At 39.4% G+C, this 12,304-nt stretch overlaps 1 protein-coding gene across 1 annotated transcript in view; it reads right to left on the reverse strand.

Moving 5' to 3' along the window:
• Positions 1 to 12,304, reverse strand: part of LOC115232336 (hydroxylysine kinase-like) — a 37,023-nt gene that overhangs the window by 21,697 nt on the left and 3,022 nt on the right. The gene's annotated exons all lie outside the window — the stretch shown is intronic.

Consider the following 12,304-nt stretch of genomic DNA (forward strand, 5'->3'; position numbering starts at 1 on the left):
CCACCTAATCTCTGGATGTAAAGTTTTAGCACCTATGGAGTAAAAATCAAGACATGACAGAGTTAGCCAATATCTATACTGGTTAATATGTCGGCATTATAAAATCAAAACTGCTGACAGATCGTGTAGGCATCATCCTAAAGCTGTATCTGAGGGTTGTGATCATAATGTTTCGGCAAAAGAATTTTGCAATCTCAGAAAATATAAAGATTTGCTCATTGAAATGGAAAAAAATGTGGCATCCCAAGACGATTGCAATGCCAATGATTGTAGGAACACTTGAAATGAAAAGGAACTGCAAATCATTTGAGAATGATCCCTGACTTACCATCCATGCAAGAAGTGCAGAAGATTGTTTTAGCTGGTACGTGACACGTATTGAGAAGATCATTGTCGTTGTGAATTTTCTTTCCTTCTCCACTTTTTTTTTTACATATTTTCTTTTTTCTATTTTCTATTTTTCCTTTTTTTCGTTCTTTCCCCTTTTTTCTATCACATAACTTGAATTTGTAAACGATAAATCTGGCGTGTTTATTTTAATGGCCTACCAATGTATATACTAAGTTCCTTTGCCCTCGGTGTCGGGAAGACACTCGGCAAGAAATGGAAACAAAATTAAAGGAATAATAATAATAATAATAATAATAATAATAATATAATAATAATAATAATAATAATAATAATAATAATAATGATAATGATACTGATGATGATGATGATGATGATGATGATGATGATGATGATGATGATGATACACTCAGGCCATTCTTACGACATTACCCACCTTTTAACAAAATTGCCTAGGAGTAGAACTTCCTTCTCCATCCTCATTTTCCTTTTCAAGAGAAATTTGAAAAGGTTGATGAGAGCTTGGCTGAAGAAGAAAGTGTCTGTCTTGAGCCATTTCAGTCTCGCCCTCCACATAACCTCTTTTGCTAGGGCTACCAGGCAAAGAAAAACAGCCTGCCCTTCCCGGCCAAAGGAAGGCAGCGGAACTATCCTCACAATGGTTTCAGTCTATAGCCAGAATCATCTTATACGCGACAGCAAGTGTTCGACATAAACACATACGTCAGAAATACTCGGGCATTGGACAAGAGCGTGCAGAACGGTTTCGTCGTTCTGCGCGCATCTCGGGAAAGCCCGTCTGGCAGCACTTCCGTGCCTGTAGAATTTATCTCGAACAGTCTGTGCCCACCGGTAGTTCTGCCAGGCCAAGGATTTCTGGAAATTATCCATAGGCCCCGGCCGGAAGTACTCCAGAACAGGCCAGTCAACTCGTTCTTGTCGACGCCCAGAGTCTCCCCAAGAACGTCGTCGCACTTACCTGTCACTAACTCTCTATAGAACGCCATATTGAAATTTCCATCGACCGCATTGTCCGACTGATAGAGGAGTGTGGGTGCCTGACGACATTCTAGGTGACAGGCGCCCTGCCTCGGTCTACGCTTGATCCAGGACTGCAGCTCAGTCAAGGAGACAAGCTGTGAGAAATCGCAGCTGACAAACAGTGACCATACCTGCTCAGGGTCTAGGAAGCACTGGAGATGCCGCAACCTCAGCGTCCCTTTCACAAAAAGCGGAATAGTAGGCGTTCCAGTTTGGTCAGACTCGAACCGGAACGACAGTAAAGTGGTAATTTATGACGGATGCAATGTAAGCATTCGCCATATCCGACCGATCTTTCAGAGATAGCTTTCTCTCAGCTCATTTCTGGGTGAGATTGGCCACCCTGTTCGCCACCTCGTCCCAGTTCTCCAACTGGAGATTTGGAACGAACCAGACCCCGAGCAATTTAACAGGTCCTTAAGTCCAGCGTCCCACGAAGTTGTTGAAGTGCGGAAAGAGACCATGTGAAACCTCTGACAGCAGACTGCTGTCCGCTCTCGCAGAATCTACCAGAGCAAACAAAACCGATTGCTCTGAGAAGTAAAACAATAATAATAATAAACTGATAAAATCCAGGCTTGCCTATAAACTGAGAAAATTCAGACCTGTTTATGAGTTTACTAAAACGAAGATGAGAATAAATCACCTATTTTATGTGAATGACTTCGAGATGTATACAAGAAAAAAAAAAATGAAACAGCCTTGGAATCTCTGGTCCAACTGAGAATATTCAGTAAAGATATTGGAAAGCAGTCTAGAGTAGATAAGTGCACACTACTAACTATGAAGAGAGGCTGCAAAATAAAGTTTGATGGCATAAAATTACAACGGTATCATTCGATTGCTATGGAATAAAGAATACAAATACCTCGGAGTTCTGCAAGATGATAAGATAATGGAAAGAGATACGAGAAAGTCATTAAATAGTACATAAGGAAAATTAGGAAGGTGGTCGAAAGAAAATTAAATGGAGGGAACATCACTGAAGCCATAAATGGGCAATGCCAATATTGAGATACTCGTCCTCCTTTCTGAAATGGACAAAGATCGAGCCGCGGAACTTAGAAGAATCAGAAAGCAGCTAACGATGTACAACGCACTCCATCCTAAAAGTAATACAGACCGACTCTATCTGCTAAGAAAGGAAGGTGGTAGAGGATTACTAAACGCGGAAGACACTGTTGGTACTGCGATACTGAAAACTTGTGCAGAGTAAAGAAAGAATACTTTCGGCAGCCAGAGATACCCAAAAAGTGACTGAAATAGTAGGAGAATTCAAAGGGAAAAGGAAGAACAACCGAATGAACAAATGGAAAGAAATGGAATTGCATGGTCAATTTATGCAACAAACGGAAAATATTGAAGGTGAAATTTACTGGCTTTGGTTGACAGGCGGGAACTTGAAACAAGAAACAGAAACGTTAATCAAAACCGGTCAGGAACAAGCCCTTAGAACAAATCTACTCAAGGCAAAGTTCGATAAAACTCAATCAAGCAGCAAATGTAAAATTTGCAAGAGAGAAGACGAGAGTATCAATCACATTTTGAGTGAGTGCAGTATACTAGCACAAAAGGAGTACAAGCGAAGACATGACTGCGTAGGCTAAAGTGTGCATTTGGATGTTAGTCGAGTATGTGGCTTTAGAACAGCAGAAAAGTGATATGAGCATGAACCAGAAGCTGTACTAGAAAATGATGTTAAAAACTGAGCATACTATTGAGGCAAGAAGACCAGATATTATTATAGGCGACAAAATAAACAAACAGTCCAAGATCATAGATATTGCAGTTCCCTATGATAGTAGAGTTGATACCAAAGAAATGGAAAAAATTGAGAAATACCAGGATCTAACCAGAGAGCTGAGGAAACTGTGGAAGACCAAGACAACAATTTTTCCTGTAATAATAAGTGTACTTGATACAACCAACATCCAAAATGCTACCTAAAAGAATGAAAGAAATTGTAATTGAAACTCGAATTGTTGATTTCCGAAAAAGCCTCATCCTATATTCTGCTAAAATCTGAAGAAAAATTCTAGAGATTTGAGGAAACGTGTTGTTACCAAACTTCAAGATTAAATACCTGCTAATTAACTTAGCATGCACCTAGCGTAATGATTATAATTATGATTTCAAATTTTGGCACTGGGCCAGCAGTTTCTTGGAGGAAAGGGAGGTCGAGTACACTGACCTCAGTACTTGACTAGTACTTATTTTATCGACCTCGCAAGGATGAAAGGCAAAGTCGACGTGGATCGAATTTCAGCTCAGAATGTGATGACGGACGAAATGCTGTTAAGCATATTGTCCAGCGTGCTAACGATTCTGCCAGCTCGCAGCTTTAGCAACAACAACAACAACAATGATAATAATAATAATAATTCTTTCTACTGGAAGCACAAGGCCTCAGATTCGGGGAAGGGATTAAGTCGATTACATCGATCTCAGTGTGTAACTGGTTCATATTTCATCGACCCTCAAAAGTATAAAAGACAAAGTCGACCTCGGCGGAATTTGAACTCAGAACGTAGCCGCAGACGAAATACCTATTTCTTTACTACCCACAAGGGGCTAAACACAGAGAGGACAAGCAAGGACAGACAAATGGATTAAGTCGATTACATCGACCCACAGTGTGTAACTGGTACTTAATTTTATCGACCCCGAATGGATGAAAGGCAAAGTCGACCTCGGCGGAATTTGAACCCAGAACGCAACGGCGGACGAAATACCAGAAAGCATTTCGCCCGGCGTGCTAACGTTTCTGCCAGCTCGCTGCTTTAACAACAACACCAACGACGACGACGATGATGATGATGATGGAGTACCACCCAGAGATAACGACGGAACCTCATAAGGGTTCCTTGCAGATGTTCTCTTGTGATTTTTCGTGTAGTAAGAGCGACTAGTATCATGGCGACCTTTTCCGTTTAGTGTTTCTGCATCGTTATGTAGGTGATCCTTAAGTGTTGCCAGTGTACAAACTGTATTGATGTATAGTGAGCTGAGTTCTTTCAAATTCTTTGTGGTTGAATGCGGTTTGTTGTGGCGAGATTCAGAGAAAAGTTTGCAATAATGAACGGTGGATCAAATGTATTTTTCGTACTCTATTATTGCTGTATTTTCCTTTTAAGCCAATTGTGATATTCATCTGAAGCGCGGTATGTAATTTCTAGTATTTTAGTCTTGTGTGTGTGTGTGGTGTGTGTGTGTGTGATGTGTCTGTGTTACTATGTTTCATGACTGGGTATATTTGAGGTTCTATGCAAGTACTGGTAAGAAAAGATTGGATTTGCTAGGTGACACTATCTATTTATCTATTCAATTATTTATTTGTTATTTCTACTTCAAAAAAAAAATACAAAAACAGAAAAAATCAAAATAGATAAATATCAATAGCAGATTTAAATGGATAGGTGAATAAATAATCTAGATAAAAGCAACTGCGTGGCTCACCTGAGGCTAAACCACAAGACCAACTACAAGACGGCTACCTAGAAAGTGATGTAGACGAATAGGCGTCAAACACAGAATTAATTTCTACTTGGGCTTTTGAAAGAAGGGAATGGAGGTTTAAACACAATGCATAGTTTCTTGTGGCACAATAATGTAAAACTGTATGCCGTCAGGAAGGAACAATCTGTTTACAAGCGAGTAAGCGTTTTACTACACACACACACACATTCTGTTTTTGAAATATTAACAGAATACTTTTTAAAAATTAAGTATAGTCTGGGTTGCACAGCGAATTAACACCGCCCAAGTAGCGAGAAACAGTGTCTATAGACATGGTGAACGACAGACAGATTATTACCAATTTCGGATCTTTAAATTAATTCAAATTTTCAGTTTTGCATGTTGATGACTATAATCACATAAATGTTTTCAAGAAATAACAACAACAACAACAACAATAATAATAATAATAATTATTATTATAATGTTACAAGTATTTGAAATTATGTAATTTTCGCCAGCTAGAAGCCACCATTACAGATATGTCAGAAGTCCATCTATATACACCCCTTTTTGTCAAGTAAAAATAACAAAAATACAAATAAATAAAATCTCACCAAACAATTTCATTGTCCCCCTTCTTATCAGCAACTACAGAGGACATCAATTATAACCAACTATCACACTTAGCAACATAGACATACCACACACACGCAGAAAATAAAAATATCATACGAACTACAACTCGTCACATTTGTACTGAACTTTGTAAATATTAGACAAAAGTTATGATAAATATGAACTATTTCTTCTGTCCATTTATTTTCTGAAATTATCAACAATGTAACTCTCAGCTTCTTGCAGCCTTCTCAACTTGCCCTACGTAGCCTTTACCAAACTTACTACAAATACACAACTGCACTGTTATATCCTGCGACCTCTTCATATTAGCACAAATTGCATCATAAAATTACAATTGGTGACACTGATGTATAACATACATCATAACCATATTAGACACACACGCACACACACGCACACACACACACGCACACACACACACACACACATACACACACATCTATATATATGTGTATACGACGGGCTTCTTTCAGTTTCCGTCTGCCAAATTCACTAAGAAGAGTTTGGTCAGCCTGCCCTATAATTCAGAAAATGATTCAGAGCTAAGCTTCACAAAAACGCACAAATATAGGAACGAATAAACATATCACATAAAAAATATTACTCTTAATTACTTTTTTATTTTCTACTTACTTTTTACTTGTTTAAGTCATTGGATTACGGCCATGCTGGGACATTGTCTCGAAGTTTTTAGTAGTGGAATCTGAACTCCGAACGTAGCGGCAGACGAAATACCTATTTCTATTTCTTTACTACCCACAAGGGGCTAAACACAGGGAGGACAAACAAGGACAGACAAACGGATTAAATCGATTACATTGACCCCAGTGCGTAACTGGTACTTAATTTATCGACCCCGAAAGGATGAAAGGCAAAGTCAACTTCGGCAGAATTTGAACTCAGAACGTCGGGAAAGGCTGAATTTATTTCATCATCATCATCATCGTCATCATCATCATCATCATTCTCGTCCTCATCATTCTCATCCTCATCGTCGTCGTCGGCATCATCATCATCAACATCAGCAACAACAAAAATCGATCGGCTGTAGGTGTCAAAGAAGTTGGTATCTTAGGGGAGCCAGAGCAAGGGTCCTCTTCAAGTTTCACTAAGTTATCATTCAATAGCCTGAGAAAGCTCCTGTGTAAGGCAATAAGTTCAGCCATTTCCCCTGCAAAATCAGCTGAAACCAGAATTTCAGTCACAAACTCCAACAAGAACAGGTGCTGTGTCCAAGCTTTCCAATGAGAAGTCCTGACATCGTCTGAAACTGTCAAACGATTGAAAATTGAGGCAAAAGCACGTGCAACAGGAAATGCACCAAGAGGCAACAAAAGACTACGAGTGAAAAGGAGGGTGAGTCACTTTCTCCAAAATGGCAGAAAACAGGTAGTATGGAATGTGACGACAGTGACGGTGATCATGATATTGTAGATGATTCGGAAGAAGAGGCAGTGTGCTCCATCTACAAGATATTCTGGAGCAGATACAGGAGAAGAAAGAACGAAGTTGGTTACCGCGTAGCCCCGGTGATGATTAGGTTTGCCCTAAGCGTATTTTGAGAGTTCAAATATTTACTTCGTTTCCCGATAGTTTCATTTTGAAGGAAACCACTTTCACTTTCATGCGATCTTTTGACATGAAGAATCACTGAAATGTTTTATTGTCAACTTTGAAAGCCTATGCTAATTAAATGTTTTTGATAATGTTGAGTTAAATGTACCAGAAAGCACCGAAGTGACTTTGTTAAGGACACAACTACGCACAAACCTATATGCGCAATATGAATCTCGCTTGCCTAATTAACATTTCTACTTTCAATTCTTAGAGAAAATTTTTCATGATCTCGAATAAAAACAAAAGAGATTTTTAACAGCCTTCAAACTCACCATCACAGTGTACCCAACCAGTGCTGATGCTTTCTCAACTGGCAGAATGTTTATGCAAAGGCAACACCACATTCCCCTTAATGGCCACTGCAACACGTTGTATATATAGCAGAGGTGCTATCAAAGGACTCTAGCGGCAGTCAAACAAGGATCCGCTCAGATCCAGGTTTAACAGCCATAAGTTCTCCTTTAATGTTCAGTTAAGACGTAACGTCACAGCCTTGGATAGGCATGTATAGTCTTTTAAGAAAAGCGCCAATGATTACATCAAATGGAGAGTGCCGGAGAAAAGCAAACCTTAGCTCAACACTAGCAGGCTAAGCACAGAGAGGACAAACAAGGACAGACAAACGGATTAAGTCGATTATATCGACCCCAGTGCATATCTGGTACTTAATTATCGACCCCGAAAGGTTGAAAGGCAAAGTCGACCTCGGCGGAATTTGAACTCAGAACGTAACGGCAGACAAAATACGGCTACGCATTTCGCCCGGCGTGCTGACGTTTCTGCCAGCTCTCCGCCTTTAGAAAGAAAACGAAAAAACTGATATAATATTATTGTATTGTCAGAATCATTATCAAGCCAGGCAAAATGCTTAGCAACACTTCGTCCGTCGTTACATTCCGAGTTCAAATTCAGCCGAGGTCGACTTTGCCTTTCATCCTTTCCGAGTCGATAAATTAAGTATCAGTGAAATACAGGGTCAATGTAATTGACTAGTCCCCTCACCCAGAATTTCAGGCCTTGTGCCACTAGTAGAAAGGATAATTATTATTTTTATTAATTGAGAAAATTATGACTGTCCTTGTAGTTTTCTCGGTAGAATCTTGATCGTGTAGCTACAAAACGCAAACGTCACCAGTGTACACACACACACACACACACACACACACAACACACACACACACACACACACACACACACACACACACACACACGCGTATACGTACATTCATAAATACATACACATATATAAATATATACACACATTTAAACGATGCTGATGCTGATGACATATATACATACATGTATATGACACCACACACAGACACTCATACATACATACATACATACATACATACATACATACATACATACATACATACATACATATCAGGTAATCCCATAAGTTCTGTCCGAATTTTGAATAAAGAAAACAAGTGATCAAATGCTATATTTAACTGAAATTTAATCATCAATGTACTTTCCTTGATTATCTTTGACTTCCTTCCATCTATTTACAAGCTTTTTAATCCCATTAATGTAAAACTCTTTAGGTTTCAAAGCGAAGAACTCTGAAATGTCAGTTTCGACCTCTCCTGGCTTGCGAAAGTTATGTCCCCCAAATGATTCTGTAAACTACGAAACAAATGGTAGTCTGAAGGAGCAAGGTCAGGAGAATAAGGTGGATAAGGAATTTTTTCCCAACCAAGTTCTTCAATCTTCTGTGATGTGATCTTTGCAGTGTGGGGCCACGCATTGTCCTGATGAAACCTCACTCCTTTTCGATTCAATAAAGTGGGGTTTTTTTTCCTTCAAAGCTTTGTTCAAACGCTGTAATTGCTGACAGTAGGCTTGAGCATTGATTATTGCATTAGGTGGTAACAATTCAAAATGAATTACTCCTTTGCAATCTCACCAGATAGAGAGAAGAACCTTTCCCCCATGAAGTTCCCGTCTCGGTTGTGGTTGGGTCTTTTTCCCTTTTACCAAGCCACTGTTTACGACATTTAACATTTCGATAGAAGATCCATTTTTTTGTCACCAGTCACAAGTCTATCCAAAAAGGGTGAAATGAGTTCACGAGAATGGAGAGAAGAGCAGATATCAACTCGAGATTTGTAGTTGCATTCGGACAATTTATGAGGCACCCATTTTCCAAGTTTAGGAACCTTTCCAAGTTGTTGAAGATAACGATGAATAGTTGTGTGGTTTGAACTAAGCTTTATTGCCAATTCTTCAACTGATAATGCAGGATTTTCTTCAAGTAATGCCTCAAGATTGGACGTCCTGTTCGATCTTCATCTTCAAGGCTGAAATCTCCACTTCTGAGTTTTGCAAACCATCTTCTGCAAGTTCTTTCATTCAAGCATTCTTTCCCATAAACTGAGTGTATGTTTCGAGTCGCTTCGGCTGCAGTTTCCATTTTTGTACTCATAAAGCATTATGTGCCTCAAATGCTCTTTGGATACTTCCATGTTAGAAAGGGTTTTAATCAAAGAAACTTTAATTCTATTATTCTGTAAAATGATATTTAATTAGTTTAAATGTGCACGAATGCATAAAAATAATTTTAAATTCCATTAGACATTCTAAAATACTATCAAATTTCATTCAATTTAAAAAAAAAGGTAAAATCGGACAGAACTTATGGGATGACCTGATACATACGTACTGTACACGTGCGAGAGGTGCTGCAAAGTACCTAGCTTTGAGTAAAAGAAAATACAGGCGGATCTGCTAATTATGATTTTATTCATCATATTCCCCTCACAGATTCACATACTTATTGGAACGGTCCTTCAGTTTTTCTAAGCCTCGTATAAGAACTCGGAAGGCTGGGTCTCCAACCAAGCCTTTGGCAACATTCTTAAAGCCAGGAGACTTTTGGCGACCCCTCGTACATATATACACATGTACAGACACGCATACAAATTGATATAGATTATGTCAATAATATAAGTATATCAATAACGCCGAGATAAAATATTTAGATATATATTTACATAAGGAGATATTCATGAAGTAGGACAAGGACATGAGAAAACAAAAGACGAAATTAAAGCAGATCCTTGTTGGAGTGGATATTTTCTTTTATCCTTTGTCTTTAAAGACGTATCGTACAAAAAATTCCCTCACCCGTTCGCTCTCGTGTTTGTCGTTGTCGTTGACACCACCGTGGTAAGCTAAATATTTCTGCAGGTTCGTTAGCCCTCAGCGCATGCCATTGAATTTCATGAGTGAGCTTGGTGTACCGTAGGACTGGTATGTGAGTGGGTATAATGAGGGTGCACGCCATGACATGTCTCCAAGATGTGGTTGCAACTGACGCTGTTGTGACGAGGGGGCATGTGCTATGGCTTTTCTGACCAACGGAATCTAATTTTCCCATAAGAATAGGAATAGCAAGCTCCCTAGTCTGGTCAGATGTTTTGGGGGACAAGGTACGATGGTCAGCCAGCTGTACACCACCGAAGCTTTGTAAGGCCAGCAATTTTAGGGTAACGGGTTTAGTCGACTACATCGACCCCAATTCTTGACTGGTACCTTGTTTTAGCGACCCTGAGAAGATGAAAACAATTAATCTTGGAGTTATTTTAACTCAGGATATAATGAACCGGAAGAAATACACTGAAGCATTTTTTCCGACGCTCAACGTTTCTTTCAATTCACCCAAAATTCGCCCAGCAATTTTAAAGGGGAGAATGTCATTTAATATCCTCGACTCCAGTACTTGGTTGGTACTTTAGTTTATCCACCCCAAAAAAGATGAAAATACAAGGTTGTTTTTGTTGTTGTTTTTGATGATGATGGTGGTGGTGGTGGTGGTGCCGGCGGCGATGACGACGACAACGACGATGATGATGATAATGATGATGCCGACGACGAGAATGATGATGATGATGATGATGATGATGATTATGATGATGATGATGATGATGATGATGATGATGGGGGTGGGGGTGGGGTGATGGCTGCGGCGACGATGATGACGATGACGGCGATGATGATGATAATGATTTGTACTGTTGGCAGTTTTGAAGACGGGTGCAGCTATGCTTGCCTCAACATAATGTTTAGTTACAGATAAGCTCTAACGTAGAAGAACTATGACCAAAGGATTTTCCTACTTTCTCCATTCTATCTTTTAATTATTTATTTTTTGGATTGATGATATAGTGCATCCATGGCTATAATATCAAAAAGTATCATTCCCATTTTTTAAAAGCAGGTAAAGTGTGATTTGAGGATTAGTGGCTAGTTCTACAATAAAGTCTTCCATGTAGAGGACTCTATCATGTATATCATAAATGAGTAGGATTCTCCACTCACACACACACACGTACATACACTCACACGCGTACACACTCACACATACACACATGCACTCACATAGGAGATGGATTTCGTATTAGACTTTTATTAGGTACAACATATGCTTCGACCCATCAATTTGATGGGTCGAAACATATGCTGTACATAACTGCGGAGTTCCTGAAGTAGATCCAACGGAAGTGTACCACAACTGCGGATGACAACAGGTTCTCTACTCAACCTTTAAACTCACTAATCGAATTCTACATATTTGCTCAAATAATAATAATAATAATGATGATAATAATAATAATAACAATAATAATAATAATATGCTATTGATCTCGTGCAGGATACCCAAACTGAACAACCCGAGGGAAGTACGGCAACTATTGTTGCAAAGAAGGTGAAAATGATGGCAACGAAAAAAGCGCACGAGCAATTGGCTGATAGGTGGGAGGAGAAACCTCTGCACGGCAAATATGTGACCCGCAGCAAACAAGCTGATGTTGACCAGAAGCAAACCCATCAGTGGCTACGGAGCTCAGGACTAAAAGCAGAGAGCGAAGGTTTCATCCTGGCTGCTCAAGATCAAAGCCTATTAACCCGGAACTACCAGGCCAATGTGATGAAAAATGGAGCAGACCCAAAATGCCGATTCTGCAACGACATGATTGAAACAGTGGACCACCTAATCTCTGGATGTAAAGTCTTAGCATCAGTGGAGTATAAATTAAGACATGACAGAGTTGGCCAATATCTACACTGGCTAATAAGTCGGCATTACAATATCAAAACTGCCGACAAGTGGTATAATCACCACCCTGAGGCTGTAACTGAAGGAGAAAATGTAACCATTCTGTGGGACTTTCCAGTACATACAGACCGAACC

The sequence above is a fragment of the Octopus sinensis genome, linkage group LG2 (assembly GCF_006345805.1).
Source record: "Octopus sinensis linkage group LG2, ASM634580v1, whole genome shotgun sequence".
In the NCBI taxonomy this organism is placed as follows: domain Eukaryota; kingdom Metazoa; phylum Mollusca; class Cephalopoda; order Octopoda; family Octopodidae; genus Octopus; species Octopus sinensis.